General features: G+C 37.0%; 1 protein-coding gene across 14 annotated transcripts in view; it reads right to left on the reverse strand.

Annotated features, from left to right (window-relative positions):
- The window catches only part of EYA1 (EYA transcriptional coactivator and phosphatase 1), a 179584-nt gene that overhangs the window by 99099 nt on the left and 60876 nt on the right, over positions 1–19609 (reverse strand). The window contains exons 2-3 of one of the 14 annotated variants that reach the window (XM_080579843.1): positions 19194–19233; positions 15–150 (exon numbers count right to left, since the gene is read on the reverse strand). The exons of 10 other annotated variants lie outside the window; for them this stretch is intronic. The gene's annotated coding sequence lies outside the window, so the exon portion shown is untranslated. Of the gene's footprint in view, positions 1–14; positions 1746–19193; positions 19234–19609 lie in introns of those variants that run through there. 3 more of the 14 variants (XM_080579840.1, XM_080579844.1, XM_080579856.1) reach the window with 3 other exon arrangements.

The raw sequence follows: 19609 nt of genomic DNA on the forward strand, positions 1-19609 counted from the left end.
ATAAAATTACAAACCTTGTGTTAGCTGAATACAGTAAATATGAACGTCCTTAACCTTGAAACACTCAGTCACAAATATTTTTCTTATGATGATCGGGAATGATGAAGTCTCTTCTAAAAGTGAAGTTCATAAATATTCCACATTTTAGGCCTTGTAATGAAAAGGAAAAAGTGTAAGTCTAAGTTAAAATAATCATTACAAGGGCAATTTATTTTACACTCTCATCAATTGCTTTTCCATTAAACTGTTTATATGAAATTTACCATAATAAATTGTTTTGAACTTGACAGTAATTATGCCATGACCCTCATTTGTTCAGCAGGGGTTAGATTCCTCTTGCCTGACTGTAACCACATAAAATGAAGCATTTAACTTAAGATAGTCATCCCAACCCTTATCTTTGGTGGAGACAGACAGACAGACAGTTCCAGTTGATGTGTTTAGGGAGGCTCCCAATTTTGAGGTTTCTTCTCTCCATAGACATAGATGATCACCTGAAGCTAGATTTCAGGTTTAAATGGCTATGGCTCCCCTAAGAATCCAGACTTTGTATAGTTTCCCTTAAAATCAACTGGATCTTATTTACAGTAATTGTATTAACAGAAATTTCAATAGCTGCATACTCTATTTTGAAACTTCATATAATTACTTAGCATCAGACTGCCAGTATTTGTTGTTACAAATCAAGGCCAGGGGAAAACTTCTCGGATGGCTTCAAAGTTCCAGTTCTCATTGACAAGCCCACTGCCCTCCCCCGCTTCCTTCCAGCAGCATTAACTTTTTCTCTGCAATCTCACAAATCGGAAAAAGAGTAACCTCTAAAGCTGTTTTAGACTGAAGGTCAGAATTCAAAGGATTGGTAACTTTATCCACAGAGCCCTGCAATGACATTGCTATTGGAAACACACCCAGAAGCACCAGCACTCGAGATGTTTTTATTAAGCAATGTCAATAGGTACAAAATTTGAAGGTGCTTCTTTTTTTTTTTTTTCCCCATACTGTAAGGTTTATCAAGATTTGTATTTGCAAGAGATCAAATTGCTTTCTGCCACTGAATTTTAGTTTAATGTTCTCTGAGGTAAGGAAACTGGGCTCTGTGTTACATGCTAATGAAAACAGCAGCTTTGGTTTGTTTACCTAAATACTTAAAGAGAGGCACCTCCTGCAGCCAAAATGTAAACAAAGCTTAAACTCCTTTTACTGCATGGATACTTCCAGGCTGCTAATGTAGGTTTTTTTTTTTTTTTTTTTTTAAGTAAATGCATTATACAGATTTTCTACATATATTTCCTACTTGACAATCTACCTTTCCAAAGAAATATTTGATTCCTAAACCAATTATTCATAATTAAATCTATGTTTTAAGTCCATGAACATGAGATGACAGATCCCTTTCAGAATTAGGCTTAGAAAAAAAGAACACAAAGGGCAGTCAGTACGTTTGTCTCTGCAGACCCAACATTAATTTAGAGGAAATAGGTTAAAATAAGGATTTCAAGATGGTTTCACAAGAATTAAGAACAAGAGACAGTTTGATTTCAGTATCTTTAAAAAAAAAATAAAATCATGTACCTTGCACCTCTGTCTTGTACCACAATTGCATGCACAAAAGGCTAAAGCAGTCTTATCTGCCTTGGAGATTCACCTGATGAAGTTCTGAGAACCTGTCTTCAAGGATGTCTTGCTTTTTATACTACAGGAATTTCTGTACACAAGGCACTCCACTAGATAGTATTGCTAAACTGCTGTTTCAGACAGACACAGACAAATGAAAAAACACCTTACTCCGGATGCCAATTTATATGTTGAAAGACACAATGCAGAACACTTTTCCAACAGTAATGCCAGAATAATGCAATAACAAAATCAAGAAGACACAATGATACTCACAACAGAACAAAACTGTATGAACTTGAAGCAAAGCTGGGTAAGCAGAGATAAACAATTTTTACCTGTCACAACTTGATTTTAAAACATATTAATTAGCATTTAGCAGTATATGGAATGTGTTGAGTACAACTGAAAAATGCTTATTTATCTTAGTGCATCTGATGGCGTTTTCTTCGTATTTGTAAGCAGGGTACCTTTGTATATATGGGTTGATTTTTAATAGCTCTTCTGGAAAGCAGCAAAACCTAAGTTAGATACACCCAGGAAAATTTAGTAGATTTAACAGCCTAAAATTCAGTAGCCTAAAGTGTTCTCCACCAATGTATTCCACTTCAGATGACTACTTCCTGAAATAATGTCACAATTATTCTGCTAGAGACTGGATGGTTCAAGTGATGCTTCCTGGTGCCTGGGACACAAACAATGGCTCTATTGCCCTGGGTGAGGACACCGCTGGTGCTGCTCTTGTGTCAGCCCCAGATGCCTGCTCCACCAAGCCCCAGCGGGCTGCAGCCGTATGGGAGAGCATCACCATCCCCAGCAGCCACTGATGAATTGCTTCCCTGCCCCACACTAAGAAGAAAAACAAATGTACAGAAAGAAAGCTCCCCCTCCAGAACTTTAATCCACATCAGAAAGGGTTTTGAATTCAGTAAGTGTCTCAGGAACCACGTGGTGACTACAGTTTGGAAGGGGGAAATCAAAGGGACCCAGCCCTGCAGCTGGGTACAGCTCAGGCACCATAAGGCTCTTGTCCCTCTTTAAGACCTGAAAGAGCTGCTGCAAACCAGCACTGATACCCCTACAATGCATTTATTTCCCTGCAAGTTTCTTCCCTCATAAAATTCTCGTTATTATTTATAGTTGTAAACTTTCATTAAATAAGAAACACCATCAATATTTTCACCTCCATAATACCATAAAATATCATGTATGCATCTTAAAGCCTGAATTAAAATAGGATTGATGTTATGCTGAGTCTTTTTATGGGATTGGCCTCAAGCATATGTGGTATACCAAGCACAGCAGGAGCTTTATACAAATCTTTCTCTATTAGATGATGAGTTCCAGGACTTGGCTTTTGTTTTTCTCTGGTCAGTAAGTAAATAAAAAACTAGTTATACAGTATGCATCATAAAGTAACAACTGGCAGATCAAATATTTTTTACTGTAATCTAAGATGGGGATGCCTAAAATTCTTTTGAACATCTGCTGAATGTTCAGGATGAAATACATTTCAGCAGGCCCTACACTGGGAAGTTCCTGTCAGCCAGTGCTGGAGTCTTTAACAGTCCTTCAGCTTAGACCACCCCTAGTCAGATCCAAAATGTTGACTCTGGTACCCATTAATATCCTTTTGATTTCAAAAGGGTTGTGTACTGGTGTCAGAGCCTACCCTCACAGCTCAGGTTGCAGGATCCAGGTCCAGTTATCTCTTCCTGTCTGCATGCACTGAAGTCCACCAAACACAGGTTTCTCAAAATTTGAATGGGTACCATAAAATGCCTTGACATGAACTTCAATGAAAAAATAGCTGGAAGTTAATATGCAATAAAAATATCTCCCATTAATTTAGTAAGAGAACTGGACTTCAGAGACACTGAATAAGAGGTTTGAAGACTGCTGTTTACTTTTGGTTTAGAAATTCATGACTATGTATAAAAAAAGCATAAATCACAGTGATTTAAGAGATTGGTTTAAGACACTGATTTGCTAAATCTTTATGCTCACCTAAGCTTGCTTGTAACTTTGTAAGACATAAGTGTCTTTGTTTCAATAAAACTGTACTGTATGGTTTAAAGATACATGCCAAATTTCAAACTTTAGCTCTGTTTAAGCACATACATGGCTTTTCTCTTGCTAGAAAGATCCATGTATAATACCAATAACCTTCCATCAAATACCAGAGAACTAAATGTAATGAGAGCTATTAGCAATTAGAAAGCAGTGATATCATTTAACTGTCAACAAACATGAAAGTACATGTGCAGACATCAATGGGAACATGATAACCTAATAAATAATAAAAATGGCAACGTGTAGACTTTGCAAGATTTCTACACATCAACATGACATAAGCACATAGGTGTCATTTGCTTAAGGAAATTCATTTAATATCTCTTCTAGCATATGAAAAAATGTTTCTTTCTTCCCAGCCCAGAATAAACCAAAGCATCCTTCCATAACACCAAATGTGACAATGTCCAAATTAACATCTCAATAGTGTGTAGTGTACTAAAAACAGAAGTAAACCCCAAAATTTTGTTCTCTTGAATGGATTGTGGATTAGCTCCATGATTTGAAAAACCCAAAGAACAGATTTATCTCTTACTCTGCTTGCTTTCTGAGATGTGCAAATGGATTTACAAAATTCAAAACAACAGCAAAAACAACACAACCTAAGAAATTTTAAACCATCCTTTTCTAAAGGCTTGATAGAAAAAAAAAAGTATGCTTTGAAGTGTTCAAATTGAAGTTCAGCCTTTAAAACTGAACATGAACTAAAACATTTATCATACCTGAATACCAAGTGAAGGTTTACATCTTATTAATATTTGTTGATTAACAATTGCAATAAATAAATTATGATATGCTATAAAAATTTTGAGTGATTATACTGGATAGTTAAAAATTGAGTCAATAAAGTTAAAGGAATATTTTTTCTTGTCTTCCAGGAAAAAATAAATGCCTCCAAACTGCTCTCGACTCCATAAATTGGCCAAGGTTTCAATCTAACTTACAACACAACCGAAATAATGGTATTGGACATAACCTAAGAAAAATGAAAGAATTAATGATGTCAGATAGGAACTCCTTCTGGTGCTTAACTTGTACTACTGTATATACTGAGTGCCTTTTCTCCCCTTGCAAAGGTATGCACTGTACTTAGGCTACCATTTGCTGCTTTATGAGGCCTAATGAGATTCAGAAGACATCACGGCATCCAGATCTTCAAAGAAATACCGTCTGCTAGGACAAGGACTGATGGAGAAGACCCTGCAATGGAATGTGGGGCAGAATGGTGGTTAGTGGTCCCTCCTGTGTCTCAGGACCTACCTGCAGGTAGCTGAGCAGCCCTCAAACCCCGGCTCTTGCTACCTAGCTCATGTCTCTCACTTAGAATCATAGAATCGTATAATGGTTTAGGGTGGAAGGGACTTTAAAGACCATCTAGTCCCAACTCCCTGCCATGGGCAAGAACATCTCCCACTAGATCAGGTTGCCCAAAGCCCCACCTAACCTTTCACTTCCTTACAGTGAGAGTGACAGAGCAATGGGACAGGTTGTCCAGAGAGGTTGTGGAGTCTCCTTCTCTGGAGATACTCAGAACCCACCTGAATGCATCCTGCGCAATGTGCTCTAGGTGATCCTGATTGGCGGGGGGGTTGGACTAGTTGATCTTCAGAGGTCCCTTCCAACCACAGCCATTCTGTGATTCTGTGACTTCCAGGGATGGGGCATCCACAGCTTCTCTGGGCAACCTGTGCTAGTGCCTCACCGCTCTCTGAGTGAAGATTTTCTTCCTGATATCTAATATAAATCTACCTTTTTTTTTTTCAGCTTAAAGCTATTCCCCCTTGTCCTATCACCATACTCCCTGGCAAAGAGTCCCTCCCCAGCTTTCCCATAGCCCCCCCTTGGAAGGCCACTAAAAGGTCTCCCTGGAGCCTTCTCTTCTCCAGGCTAAACAATCCCAACTCCTTCAGCCTGCCTTCATAGGACAGCCCCTTGATCATCTTTGTGGCCCTCCTCTGGACTCATTCTAATAGGTCCGTATCCTTGTTCTGGGGACCCCAGAGCTGAACGCAGTACTCTAGGCGAGGTCACACAAGAGCAGAGTGGAGGGGGAGAATCACCTCCCTTGGTCTGCTGGCCACAGTTCTTTTGATGCAGCCCAGGATACGGTTGGCTTTCTGGGCTGCAAGCACAAAATGCTGGCTCATGTTGAGCTTCTTTTCAACCAACGCACCCAGGTTCTTCTTCTCAAGGCTGCTCTCAATCCATTCTCCACACAGTCTGTACTTGTGCTTTGGATTGTCCCAGCCCAGATGCAGGACCATACACTTGGCCTAGTTGAACCTCATGAAGTTTGCACGGGCCCATCTCTCAAGGCCATCCAGAGCCCTCTGAATGGCAAACCTTCCCTCCAGCATGTCTACTGCACCACACAGCTTGGTGTCACCGGAAAACTTGCTGAGGGTGCACTTGATCCCACTGTCCATGTCACCAAAAAAGATGTTAAACAGTGCCGGTCCCAATACTGGCCCCTGAGGAACACCATTCATTACTGATCTGTACCTGGACATTGAGCCATCAACTGCAACACTTTGAGAGTGACCATCCTGCCAATTCCCTACCCACTGAGTGGTCCATTCATCAAATTTATGTCTCCAACTTGGAGACAAGGATATCATGTGAGACAGTGTCAAAAGCTTTGCACCAGTCCAGGTAGATGAAGTCAATTGCTCTTCCCCTGTCCACCAATGTTGTAAGCCCATCACAGAAGGCCACCAGATTTGTCAGGCACAGTCTGCCCTTACTAAAGCCAAGTTGGCTGTCACATATCACCTCCTTATTTCCCATGCGCCTCACTTCCTAGATGACACTCTCACTTCCTAGATGGCACTTTAATGACTCAGTTGTAAGAGAAGCAGCAGCAGCAGCATGCAGGCACCTGCAGGAAGGGTTTGGGTTCAAATCTGAAGCTCACTTCATGGAGAGGTGCAACTGCAGCTCTCAGATTTGCAGATGGCAGCAGAAACCTGCAACTGCACATTATCTCCTTAGTGCTGGTGCACTTCTGGGATTGGGTGGGCGAGAGGAGGAGTGCAGAATCAGTCCCAGGTAGAGTTTCTGCATTTTCCCTTTGACTGGTAGAACCTGCCTTTAGTCTAGCTTTTAATAAACTTGGCTAATCTATTGCTACAGAGGAAGCATTTTCTGAAAAAAAAAAAACGATTCTGATCAAATCAATGTTTTTCTCACCTGCCATTTTCACAAATGTGTCTATAAGACTTTTTCAATAGGAATGTTAGCAATGTGTTTACTAGAATGTTTTGCATGTTTGTCAGAATGTTTATCAGTCATTGGATGAGATGATGGTGAAAGTAAGAAAGTATCTTTTTAGTTTAAAACACACACACACACAAACAAAAGAGCTATTCATGAAAGTTTATTTTCAGTTTTTCCTGTAATATTTTTAAAACCATTTGGACTGAAATATATGAAACACTGTCTTCATTAAAGTCTAGAAAAAATAGAAAACATAAATATTGATTTACTGTTTAAATTTCTTCATTTTCCTCACCTGCCTACAGTCACAGCTCTGACTTCATTACTGAAGCCTCCTAAAAGCGTCCCCACCATCTTCTCATAATTGCAACCTGAAAGAGTTCTTAATCTCTTCAGTCTTGATCACCTTCTCTGATTACTTCTCCATTTACATAATTCCTTGTTAGCTCCAGAAATTACTTTTCAGTAAGTGTTGATCAGAAAGGTCAATGCGTCATTCAACACGAAGGTGCCTAGCCCCTAACCAAATTATAAATAGTTTCTGAGGTGTCAGTCCTTCCACGCAGGGGTGACTGTCTTACTGTGTGTTGGAAGCTTATTTCCCTCCTCTTAACTTTGAAGATGAGTGAAGGGAGTGGAAAAGACCATTAGATCTCTTTTGTGATTATGCTCTCAGCTGTCTTGGTCTGGATCACCAAAGTACGAATTGCAGATATACTGAATTATATTCACAGTGGACACAATACTTTGACAGTAGTTGATCAAGGATGTTTTTCCATACCAAGTTCTATTATCCAGCTGTTTATGAGCCACTGTGAACAGCTAATGATACCCACATTTATCTGGCATGATTTTTCAGCCTTCCTTCAATTTACCCTTTGATTAATTAATTTTCACTATTTGTCTTTCTTTATATAAACTGGTTAATCTCTCCTCCATAGAAGAACCAAACATATTTCCCAAGGCAATGTATTCTCTTAGATTTTCCACAGAATAAAGAGGGAGCTAACATTTTGCTTGGGATATATAAGGGATCACTCTCTATCATTTTTATCTTTAGTACTGCTATACTTATTATATATAGTACTGCTATACTAAATATGATGTTTATTATATATAGAAAATATAAATATAACAATATATTATATATGGAGAATATATATTATTATATTTATTATATGTTTCTCCTCTGCCTTTTAATCACTCCTACGCTAAGTCTCACTAGGGTTTGAGCAGCTTGGTCCTATTGGAGATGTGACTGTTTCCTTTTTCAGTTTGAGGTCTTTGGGAGGAATTTCACTGCTTTGCAACTTCAGGGGAGGAGGATGTTTGGGTTAAGGCTGTGTTTTCCAGAGAGAAAGCATAACATTTCTTTTCTCTTGATATTTGTTTGGTACCTAGTATTCAGTCCATACTGCAGAGAAGTTAAGATAAACTGACAAAGTCTATGACAGACTAATTTGTGATGGAATTATTTTGCAGAAAAGTGCTACTTGGTTTGACAGAACTTCAAAAATGTAGAAAACATTTGGAAATGGAAGCACAGAGAAAGCTGCAGAATATCTATTTTCCTTACAGTTTTTTTTAAGATTATATTGATTTAGAAATATTCTCATTTTTCAGGCATTACTATTCTTTTACTCAGCTACACCCATCCTAGGAAAGCAGCAGTACAATCAGGATAGAAGCTGAAATTTGTTCTGGGGGTTTTGAGTTTTGTCTAGAGTGCAGACAGCACACTATATATATATATATAATAATAATAATTATTTTTTTTTTCAAACATAGCTGCTTCATCTTTTGTTTTTTCCCTGAATTGACCTGGTAATCAGGAACCAGGCACCTTGGTAGTTACCTTCCTTTGGATTTATGATGCTGAATGAAAGCATAATAAATTAACACCATTCATGACTCAAATAAATATCACCCCCCTATTTATTTTAGTAAGCCAGTAGCAGCTGTTCAGAGAACACTGTAAATGTTCAGGTTCTTAAACAAGTGCGTACCCCTTTCCTTTTACCTCTTGCACCTTTCTAATATAGGCCTTCAGTGCAGGTACAGTCTTCTGAATACAAAGAACTAGTTTAACACAACCTTGACATCAGTACTCTACCAAAAGGCTGTTTGATATCTGGTGATCGAACTGACATCATCACCTCCATCATCTGTCTTTTTTTTTTTTTTAAACTTACTTAAGTTAAAATACTTACTTAACTTAAAAATACATTTGTTAAAAGTGCAAGCAGGTTCAGTGACTTGTTTATAAACTAAACCAGAGAAGTATTTCCTTTTTTGCAATAATTGCTGGTTTTTTTATTATTATTATTATTATTGTGTGTGTTTAAGTACTTTGTCACATGCATTTTTTATTACTGGACAAAAGTGGAATTTATGTCAATAATTAAAAACACGTAATTATGTGATCACTTAGTATTTACACTGGCATTTGCTTCATAGTCTGGATTTTATTTCTGATTGCATAAATATTCATAGAGAAACACCTAGGGAAATTTTCAAAGTGGTGAGGAGAGACTGAACTATGCAGTTCCTATTAATTTTAATAACAGTCACATGGTTATGTTCTCACACTCTAATTTGAAAATTTCGCCCCTGCTTTCCACTATCTAAAATAACGGGATAATTCTAAGTATGCACTGTCTGCATCTCCCCATCTACTATCTATAAATAAACAAGGGACATGCAGTCTTTTCATATAGATTCTTCAGGATGCCCTGGTGCCTTTTTATACCCAGAGGAAAAGTCCCCAGCCTAATCAGAGTTACAAAACTCCTGCTGCTCCTAATCCTCATCTCTACAGACATTTTCATTAATTTCTTTGCTGAAATGCTTATTTAGATACATTGAAAATTAATATCCTGGGAACCTCTGACATAATTAAAAGTACAAATGCCAAAAAAGTATGATCAAAAGCATTGCTAAAACCAGAATAAGACATAATCAACCTGGTAACCCATCATACAGTCCCAGAAACCATGCTTTAACATTCCTCCCTAAAAAGCTAATGACAGAGAGTTATAAATGAAAGATTTTTGTCATTTGACTATATTTGATCTTTCCTCACAATGTGCCAGGAAGGTCAGCCAGGGTATTTTAGAGCAAGGCTGTGAGTAGACAGAATTACAGCCTTAGAGTTACTGACAGTGTCTTGCCAGAGATTACCCTATTTTTACAGTTTGTAGGCTTCAGTTTTCACAGTTATTGCTTCTAAGCAACTTTTATACATCTCCTGAAAACCAAGAGTAGGTGAAAGGAGGATGTCTTTTTTCCCTGCACAGAGAACCTTGAGAGGTTTGGCAGCAAGGGAGACAGTGGTGGTCACTACGGGCAGCCAGCAGGAGCCCAGACAGCTCAAAAGAGAACCTTAAAACAGGCTGAAGGGAGGTGGTGAAGCAGCTGCAATAGGTTTGAAGGGTTCATAGTGGGAAACTTGGAGAGAAGATCATGGACGGAATGAGGGGAATCAGGAGAGAGAGAAGATGGGGAGGTTTGTTGATGAGGATGCTGTAACCCCTAAGAGGAAAGGGTTAGTATTCTGGGTTGCAAGTTGCTTAGAAGTGCAATATCTGGGCTGAAAAGCACTGAGGGCATATGGATTAGGGTTGACAGAGATGAATTCTGCCACACATCTCTTAACAAAACCCCAGCTAACCTCAACTGAAGACCCGCATGCCTCCAACCTTTCTGTGGTCAGTATGGGGTTGCCTTTTCCTATGGATTTACAGATGGCTACTGAAAGATACATTTGTCTTTAGCCTACCACCAGCCAAGGACATCCATTCACATCCTCCACAACCCATCTGCCTGTTTTTAAAAAACTTGAAGGAGTGTGGTATTTTTGAGACTGCTAGATCTCCATCAGACTGGGTTGAGATTTCCCAATGAATCAAGACGTTATCATTAGAGGATGTACAGCTAGGCAGACACATACAAAGACTGTGGTTGCAAAAGCCTTTTTTTCCTTAGGAAACCAAGTTGTAACAAGAAACTGCCTGACCTCCATTTACAGTTCTGTTCAGTTATTTTAATGAACTTTTTCAGTTTGCTGACAGAGCAACTTTGTTTTACGTAGAAAGACAGTTCCCCAGAGGGTAAGATCTGTCAGTTGCCACAGGAAATCCTTTCAGACCCTACCCATATAAGCAGAATGTTACCTCAAGAAATCAGGTTCATTCTGTAGACCTGCTGAAGGAAGGAAAACAAAATCCTTCCTCAATTTGGTTGGGTTCTTTCAGTTATGGCTGCAATCAAGAAGTCACTTCTTCACATTATGCTATCATTTGGGCTTTCTTTTTCAGTCAGCATCTCAGCCTTGAAGCTGTACAAAACTGGAGTGTCCTGCCTTATATGTTGGCCAGCCTGACCTTCTCTTCCTCACCACCTAGCAGCCAGTCATGAGTAAGAGTGACATCAGTTAAGAAGTTCTTCCCTTTTTACTCATTGTTTCAGCCTACTTTGATGAATACTAGAAAATAAAACAAAAGGCAGCATAGGGGTAATAGTGAGGGATGAGATCACTGGAAAAGAAGTAAAAGCCACAAGAACTGACACCATGTATGAGCTCATTATGAATCTTATTTTATATCAAATAGGTCTTGAAAAGGCTTCATTACACAACCTGCTGGGAAGTCGTACGCTATCAGATTGTTTCAAGGAAAACGGAAAGATTGTTGTCAACCTGAGAGCCTAAAATGGGGATAAGAAGCTCAGCATCAGGGATAGTCTTTCCCTCTGTCTTAATAACCCGAAGTCTTCATGATTTTGCATTATGGTTATTTGTATTGGGAAAATTATCTATGTTCTGCTGAAAAGGAATCTTTTCCTGAAACGAATCCTAAATTTCCAAAGTTTTTCCACCCAAGCTAAACAAAGGCTCTCTTGTCTAAAAATATCTTAAATGCTCTAACGTTTAAAATAATAATAATAATAATAATAATAATAAAAGCTGTAGGCTCTTTTCATTTAAACTGTCCTACAATTTTGATTTTTATTTTGCATTCTGTAATTTTCTGAAAATCTGTGTTCTCCTCCACTTTACTTTTTTTCTTTTTTAACATAATTTCCATGATACAGACATTTTTACTCATGTCTTAACTCCTCTGCAGAAACCAATTTCTAGTTAAACAGCTACAGAAGGAGAAAGTGATCAACAAGCAACAAATATGGAAACTCCATGTCTCCAAGTAATATTATCATTAAACTTTATATCCAAATTAATAGTTATCTTTGTTTATCTTCACAAAATACAGTGCTTTAATTTAAGTGTTAACAATGCAAATACTCATGCCATATAAATGCTGCCTACACAAGCTACAGAAGAAAGCCACCAGCCATTAGTGGCCTCTACTACCACTTGCACTTTCTTGCTATGCTCTGGGCTCTTTAGCAAACTAGATTTTTATTCTACTCTATCCTTAGCTTATAAATATTTTAAATGATGTCTGCGGCAATGATTCCCTACAACCACTCTTTTTCTCTTATTCCAATCAGTCTTTCATTCTCAGCTGTCTTTGTATTCTCAGACTGGCTTACTATTAACTTCCTGAAAAATATATTAAAATACTACTTTGAAGCTGAGAAGATGTCAAATGTAACTCATCATTTCACCATCCAAGTGCTTGCAGCTGGTAATCTCATTGCAGTGTAATGTTGCAAAGGTTTTGCTCTAGTTCCTCTTTTTTTTAGTTTCACGCAGAGGTTTGGTTCTGTGGAGAAATAGTCAGAGACCAAAATTACTAGTTATGGCACCACCACTCACTACATGCATGATCTTGGGACTTTGACAGAAGAAAGATACTTGTGTGTGAGTACTTACCAATCTGTTTGTATGTGCAAAATCTGGTCTTACAAACGAGCATATCAATTCAAATGCAAGGTGGGGTATATTCTGGCAAGTCGGAGCTAGATCCTCAGCAGGCACAAGCAACACACCAAAAAGTAAACTTCAGTTCTGAGTATCATCAGGAGACCTATCCTGATGAATGTAATCTCTCTCGCAGGAGTAAAACTATTCTACCAAGCACGCTGGGGTACACTGAAATTTAATTAACAGTCTTGACTCTGAGGCAGAAAGTGCCAAATAATAAGAAATAGTGATGCTGATAAATTCACAATTACAAGAAATGACTGTTTTGCCAAATACAGGCACCACACGTTTTTATTTTTTATTTTTATTTTTATTAACAGACGCATCATGTCTCATTCCTTCAAGATGAGGACTGAAATGCTCTATGGGAATTTGTCTGAACTTTGGGGCACATTTACTTAAATCCTCTAAAATATGCTATTTGGCCAGCAAATTTCAAAGTTAATGAAGCAAACATCCTCTTACATATATAAGTGAGGAAAAAAAGGACATAAATCTTTCTGTTTGACCCTTTTTCACATCTGAACATGGAACATGAGCACTCTCAAAGCAAGGTAGAATTTTGTAATGTATTAAAAGCATCTGTTAAAGCCTGCTGTTCCTAAAAAACCTCCTGCCCCTAACTTTATCATTTCACTGCATATCTCACCTAGCAGGTGTCTATGAGCTTTTATACATGCGCTATTTCAAAATGTGAAGAAAAAAAAGGGAAAGGAAAAAAGGTAGAAACAATCTTATGATGACTTTGCAGTTTGCAAGAGAAAGGTCTTTGAAATCCTGCCTTGAGCCACACAGAACTCCAGCTGAATAATTAATTACATATTGACAAGGTCTTATAAAAGAAAAGCTCAGAGCTATATTGACATTTACATCTTCTTAACATTCATCAGAAAATGTCATTCTGCTTAAAACAATTACTGGTAGCTTTAATGTTTTTGAATTCATATCCAAATTCTTAGCAAGAACATATGCAACCGATGATGTTTTATGGCTACGTACAGTTGAAATATTCATAAATTTTAATCTTTACTAAAATTACTAATGTACATTAAAAGAATATTAGAATCTTCTATAAATTCATAAGAACTTCTTGTATGTACATAGCTACAAGCTACATTGTGCTACAAATATTTCTTTGAGCTATTCTAATTAGGCATTACATCTGAATTTTTGTGTAATTGGAAGCTATTAACACAAAAAATACAACAAAAAATGTGAATTAAAAAAAAGTCCATAAACTTTATAAGGTAGGATGTAAAATGCAAGTTGCACCAAATAATTGCAAAATGTGCAGTTCTGCCAGTGTACTGTATTTCAAAGGAGATAGAATAAATGTTCATATCTCTGTTTTCTTATCATATTTGTAATTAATTGAAGTAGGATGGCATATACATTTCTACTAGATCTCCTCTGTTACAGTATTTCAGATGCACTTAATAAATTGCACCTTCCATGAAAAGAAAAGGTGATGGATTGAAAAATGTTTAGCACAACCATGCATAATTGATAGGTTCCCTAGTGCAAATAAGTGTCTAATAAATAATTAAATTTAATCTCATTATAAGAGTTTTCATAATGGGATAATTTAATTAAATGAAAGCCAAAGGGTTTCTAGGGGTTGAAAGATGCTGCTGTTGCTATATTTGGCTAATGGTCTAGGGATAGTAGAGTGAAGAAGGGTAATTCACATGGGTGCATGCATTATTTAACGAATCCCTCTGAGATGGAGGAAAGGACAGATCAATGATAACTTGTCATTTTATCATTGCTTACAATGCACATTTAAACAACCTGGGAAATGTTAAAAACACAGACAGAATTTTGCAACTCTTTGAAACTTTCTGCCATCAGGCACCTCTCTGGCAGACAAATAGCGAGCATTTTCTTTCGTACTACACATTTTCACTTTCATCTAACATTGTTAATTTTTTCCTTTCTTCATATCAAAAATAACAGCAAACCTTACCAGCTACTATACAGTTAGGGCAAGTCTGCCCCTAAGTGAAAGTTATAATGGATACAGCATGTATATCTGATACTAAAAAATTGATAGCTGTGTCATGTGGGACCCATTAACAAGCTTTTTGAGTGGGCTGAGTTTTGAGCTTTAAGTCTCCAGAAGCACTTAGCTAGGCTAGGATACTAAAACCATACAAGTCTAAGTAGTTAGCTCATTTGCAGGTGATCAGTTATGAATTAATATGAATGGTGAAGGTTATATCTTTTCAGATAAGACAAGTGTCATCTTGCACACAGTAAAAGTGCAAGACCCAAAAGCTAAATGGAGTGGGTTTGCAATCTGAACTTCCGTTTACTAATGACCTGCACATGCACAAGCATTTTCTCATTTAGAAACTTTTATCTTAGTGAACTCAGAACACAATGCCTGCAGTCTTGTGGTCTGTCCATTCTAGAAGGTCTCACTCATCTGACAGTACTGGCCACTTTTACCAGAGAGATGAAAATCACTCTTCTGGAAGAACAACAGGGATACAATTGCTCATAGTTTTATCATCTGCAACATGAGAGTTAAGTAACATCAACAAAAAATCGTATTTTGTTCATATGATCAGTATTATTTTGTCAATATCCTTTTAAATCCTTCTGAATTTTTCTTCTATGGGAAACACAGGCTTATTATTTGAAAGAACACAATTGTTAGTATCAATGCAACCATTTTAATTTTTGACTGATGCCGTGCTCTGAGTAGGAGTGACAATAAGCTACGAAAAAAGATGCCTGAATCCCTCTAGGAGCTCTGACTGCTGTAGCTCACGGGATTCATCCAAATAGTTTACATTATATTTGCCAATTATATCAGGTCCCATAGGAATTCTTCAGTCTTTCCTAATCTTCTTCACTTAACTAATCCTGTCTTAAATTTTCCTCCTCTTTTCTCAATTTATTTTTAGATGATTAATAAACATATTTATCAAAGTATTTATAGTATAGATGCTGAGGGGCCTGCATGATGAATATCAATCTCCTGTTTCTATTTGTCCTCTATTCTCTCTGCCACTTTTCAGTCCACGCAGAAGTTTATCATTAATGTGCTTCTTGAATTACTTCCTGTGAGAATGTAAAGCCTTTTCGCAAATCCAAATATACTATATCTGTTTTTTGTTCACCTTCTCAGTGACAAACATGAAGAATGCAGAAGTCATATTGTATCTCTTATATGTTCAAGGGATTTACACTCCTATAGTCTCTGTTTACCTCAAACAAAAGCATAGCTCAGTGTTTTCCAGTATTGTTGCTCATTTTTTAACCAACCCCTTCTGAAACTGAACAAGTTATACAAGTAATATAGTTTTTTGTCTTGTTAGTTTGTTTGTTAGTTTAGCACCTCCTTTACCATTGTAAATGCAGCGGTTCCTCAACTTTGTAGAAAAAATAGGTGTTTAATTTTACACAAACATAAATGAATCATTCTTGATTCAATAGAGGTATAATGCCTCTTTCCTTCTCAACTACTAATTTAGTCTCTTCCAGTTTAATAGCCTCACTGAATAATATTTCGGCTTTTACGAAATGAGTAGTTGGATTTTTTATTTTATTTTATTTTAGTGCGAATTAGCAAAAGGTTCATAAGAAAAATTACTGAATTATTTTTTGTTATTTATAAGATAACCTCATCCATCTATTTCTCTACATGTAAAAAAAAAATATTTATATGTGTCTCAGGAAAATATTAGGGTACTACTTTTGCTGACTTGGGTGCCCAGAATTCAGTAGCTTGATTTGTATAAGTTCAGTATTCTCAGTAATTATGAAATGAGTTTCAGAGGCAGTGGATTGAAATTAAGATGTTCTTTTCTATAATTCAACTTCCTCAGGCACAGTCTATGTAAAGCTCTGGGAGGATTTGTGTACATTTACAGCTTATTTAATTCAAAGAGCTGGGAGTAAAATCTCAGCTGATTATTCAATAATCTGTCTCATCCTCCAAGAATTAATGAACTTTTACATCTACTTCTCTGCTTTTCTAAGATGACCTCCAGTAAGCCAAGCTGAAAATACATGAAGCATTATAAAATGAATATTTTTTTCCTTGCTTTATATAAAATACAGTACCAATAAAAAAGACGCTTATTTCTTCCTTTTATAGGTTGCAATCCACAATTACCTCTTGGAGTATAACCTTAGTTCTGAATTGCTCTGAATGATGTTCAAACTTTAAAGGGTTAGGGCTGCAGGGATTTTGTTTGTTTAAGAGTGGCACCTTCTTTTTATTTTTGCTATTAAGTAAAAAATACTTTACCCCCTTCCCTCACCCCACCCCTCCCAGGTACTAGTAGTCTTATACTGAAACCTAAGCAGATAGCTATGTCCAATGTTTCAACAGCTATCATAAAATAGATTTAAATTATAATCTGTGATTTTTACTCCACTACAATGCTTCCCAGACAGTACGACAAAATTCCAGTGAGTCATAAAAGGGAAAATGAGAAATAAGAAAATAACATGGAGAAATTTTAGTGGGAAATCAAACTCTAGCTACTCAGTATAATTCCCTTTTTCATGGTTTCTGCTCCTTATTAAAATTCCCATCAGCCACATTAAACTCCAAACTTTGGCGGTCAGAGGTTTCATGCAACACTCCTATATATTCGAGATTTAACATTGCTATGTGGCTGAATAGCGGCTCCATCTATTCTAAAACAGTAAAATAACCACAGCACAGTATGGAAATATCGTAACTTCAGCTTGCAAATCCACTTTGTTCTAACTAGTGACTCTATACATCACCGTCTTCTAGTAAAGAGTTGGTGTCTGGCACTAATGAATATGCCAATAAATGCTTTCATAAAGCTCTGCTTTTTACATACATGCACTACTGAAGCTCAACACACAGGCGCTAGGAGGAAACAGAAGAAACACATGCAATATTCTTCCTGTTAAATGTATTCCAAAACAATCTGAAAACTGCATTTGCATCTAAGCTATTGTGCATTTGGGGCATATTTGGTTTATCTAATTTTTCTTTTCATTTCTTTTAAAATCTACCTCTGTAAACATAATTATTGCACTACTATCACTTAAAGCAGGATTGAGTCTATTTTATGATGACATTGGGATATACTTTGGGTGACCTATTCAAAATATAAAAATTAAACTTGAGAATGACTTCCCAGATGAGCAGATATTTTATTATTTCCAAAAATTACATGAATCAGTATCCCACACTGGCTTTTATATAAAACAACAAGCAACAGCACAGGAATTTACACATCTAATTGCTAAAGCTTGAAATACAGGAAGGACCCCAAAATAATTTTCTTTTTCTCAGTGTACCAATTCATATCTCGTAAGTGTTCTCACCTAAACATAATTTTAATAGATCTCAATAACCAATGAAAAAAACACAATTTTACTGTCCATTTCTGGACTCCTTCCTGCTGATGTGAAATCCTTCCCCAGCCGATTTCCATGACCTCAGTTCTCTATGAGACATACTAGCTGGCATAATGAACAACAGAACTTCAGTCACACTGGAGACAAAGTCTACTTAAAATAGAAAGAAACCAAAACACTAATATTTTTCCTGCTTACAGCCTGGGAGGGATGTTCTGAATAGAATCGGTCAAAAACCTATAGAGCTTGGACTGGGTGCATCCTGCTAACTAAAACCTTCCCAATGCACTACTGGGGTGCTGTCAAACAGAAGTCAGCAAATATGCTCAAAGAGCTAACTCTCCATCCATGTTTATGTGGATACTGTTTATCAGTATCTATCACTAAATCTAAATAATTCTGATTTCTGCTATTCGGAAGGACCTGGTGATCTGCTTGCTCTCCTACCTTCCCATGTTTTTCTATCCGTCCACCTAGTACAATTCTCTGAAGACTCACAAAGCACTGAATGTCCCGTGAGTTTTCTGAGGGTGAGTATGAAACACTAAACTGCCACACATTCCCATAAATGCAGAAAGCAAAGAGAAAACCTTTCTACCTCTACTTTTATCCAAAGTAAATTATGTCTTTACAGGAGGAATAATACATATTGTGGTGAAAACAAAAAATAAAAAAATAAAAAAAATCTCTAAATACCACAAATGAAACTGTCAGAGAATCTCAAGGAATTCATGTTTCTTGCCAATAGCTTATACTATAAATGAGCTGTTGGATATACTTCACTAGGGCTTTATGAAAGCTTCAGTTTCATGAAACCCAGCTACAAGTCCACAGTTCCCCTGCATGGATAAAAACACTGACATGGAAAGATAAAGTCATGATAAATGAGCAAGGTTCTGAAAATATCTATAAATCTAGTCTTTCTAACATTTTGCACACATTCATTTTTGGTGTGCTGTAACTGCTTTATGCAAACTCGTTAACAATGCTGAGCAAATTGGTTCAGTGTTTTTGAACTGCTGGCCAGTAAATAGCAGATCTTCACTTTTACCTCTAAGCATGCTCAGGAACTCTTCTTTCAGATGGAAAATCTAAAAAATAATATTGATACAGTGTTTATTTTTGGTCAATTTTTACATTGTACTTTGAAACAAATTGTAAGACACCCTTGAGTATGTATACTCCATGCACTCTCCCCAGTCCAGTCTCAATCCAGACAGAGGAACAAATCAATTTTGGATGAAAAATAATGAAGACAACTAATAGCAACTTTGAAACACACTTTCAGGAAGCTGAGATGCATTTGTTCCTCACTACCGCCCCCCCCCCCAAAAAAAAAAAAAAAACAACAAAAAAAAACCATAACAACAGATGAATCACTTTTCATAGTATGAACATTTTCAGACACCTCATTGTAAAAATTAAATGGCAGAGCAAACCAGGTAAGAATATAAGAGAAGAAGAGCA

Source organism: Anser brachyrhynchus (assembly GCF_964034855.1).
Source record: "Anser brachyrhynchus genome assembly, chromosome: 2".
NCBI classification, from domain to species: domain Eukaryota; kingdom Metazoa; phylum Chordata; class Aves; order Anseriformes; family Anatidae; genus Anser; species Anser brachyrhynchus.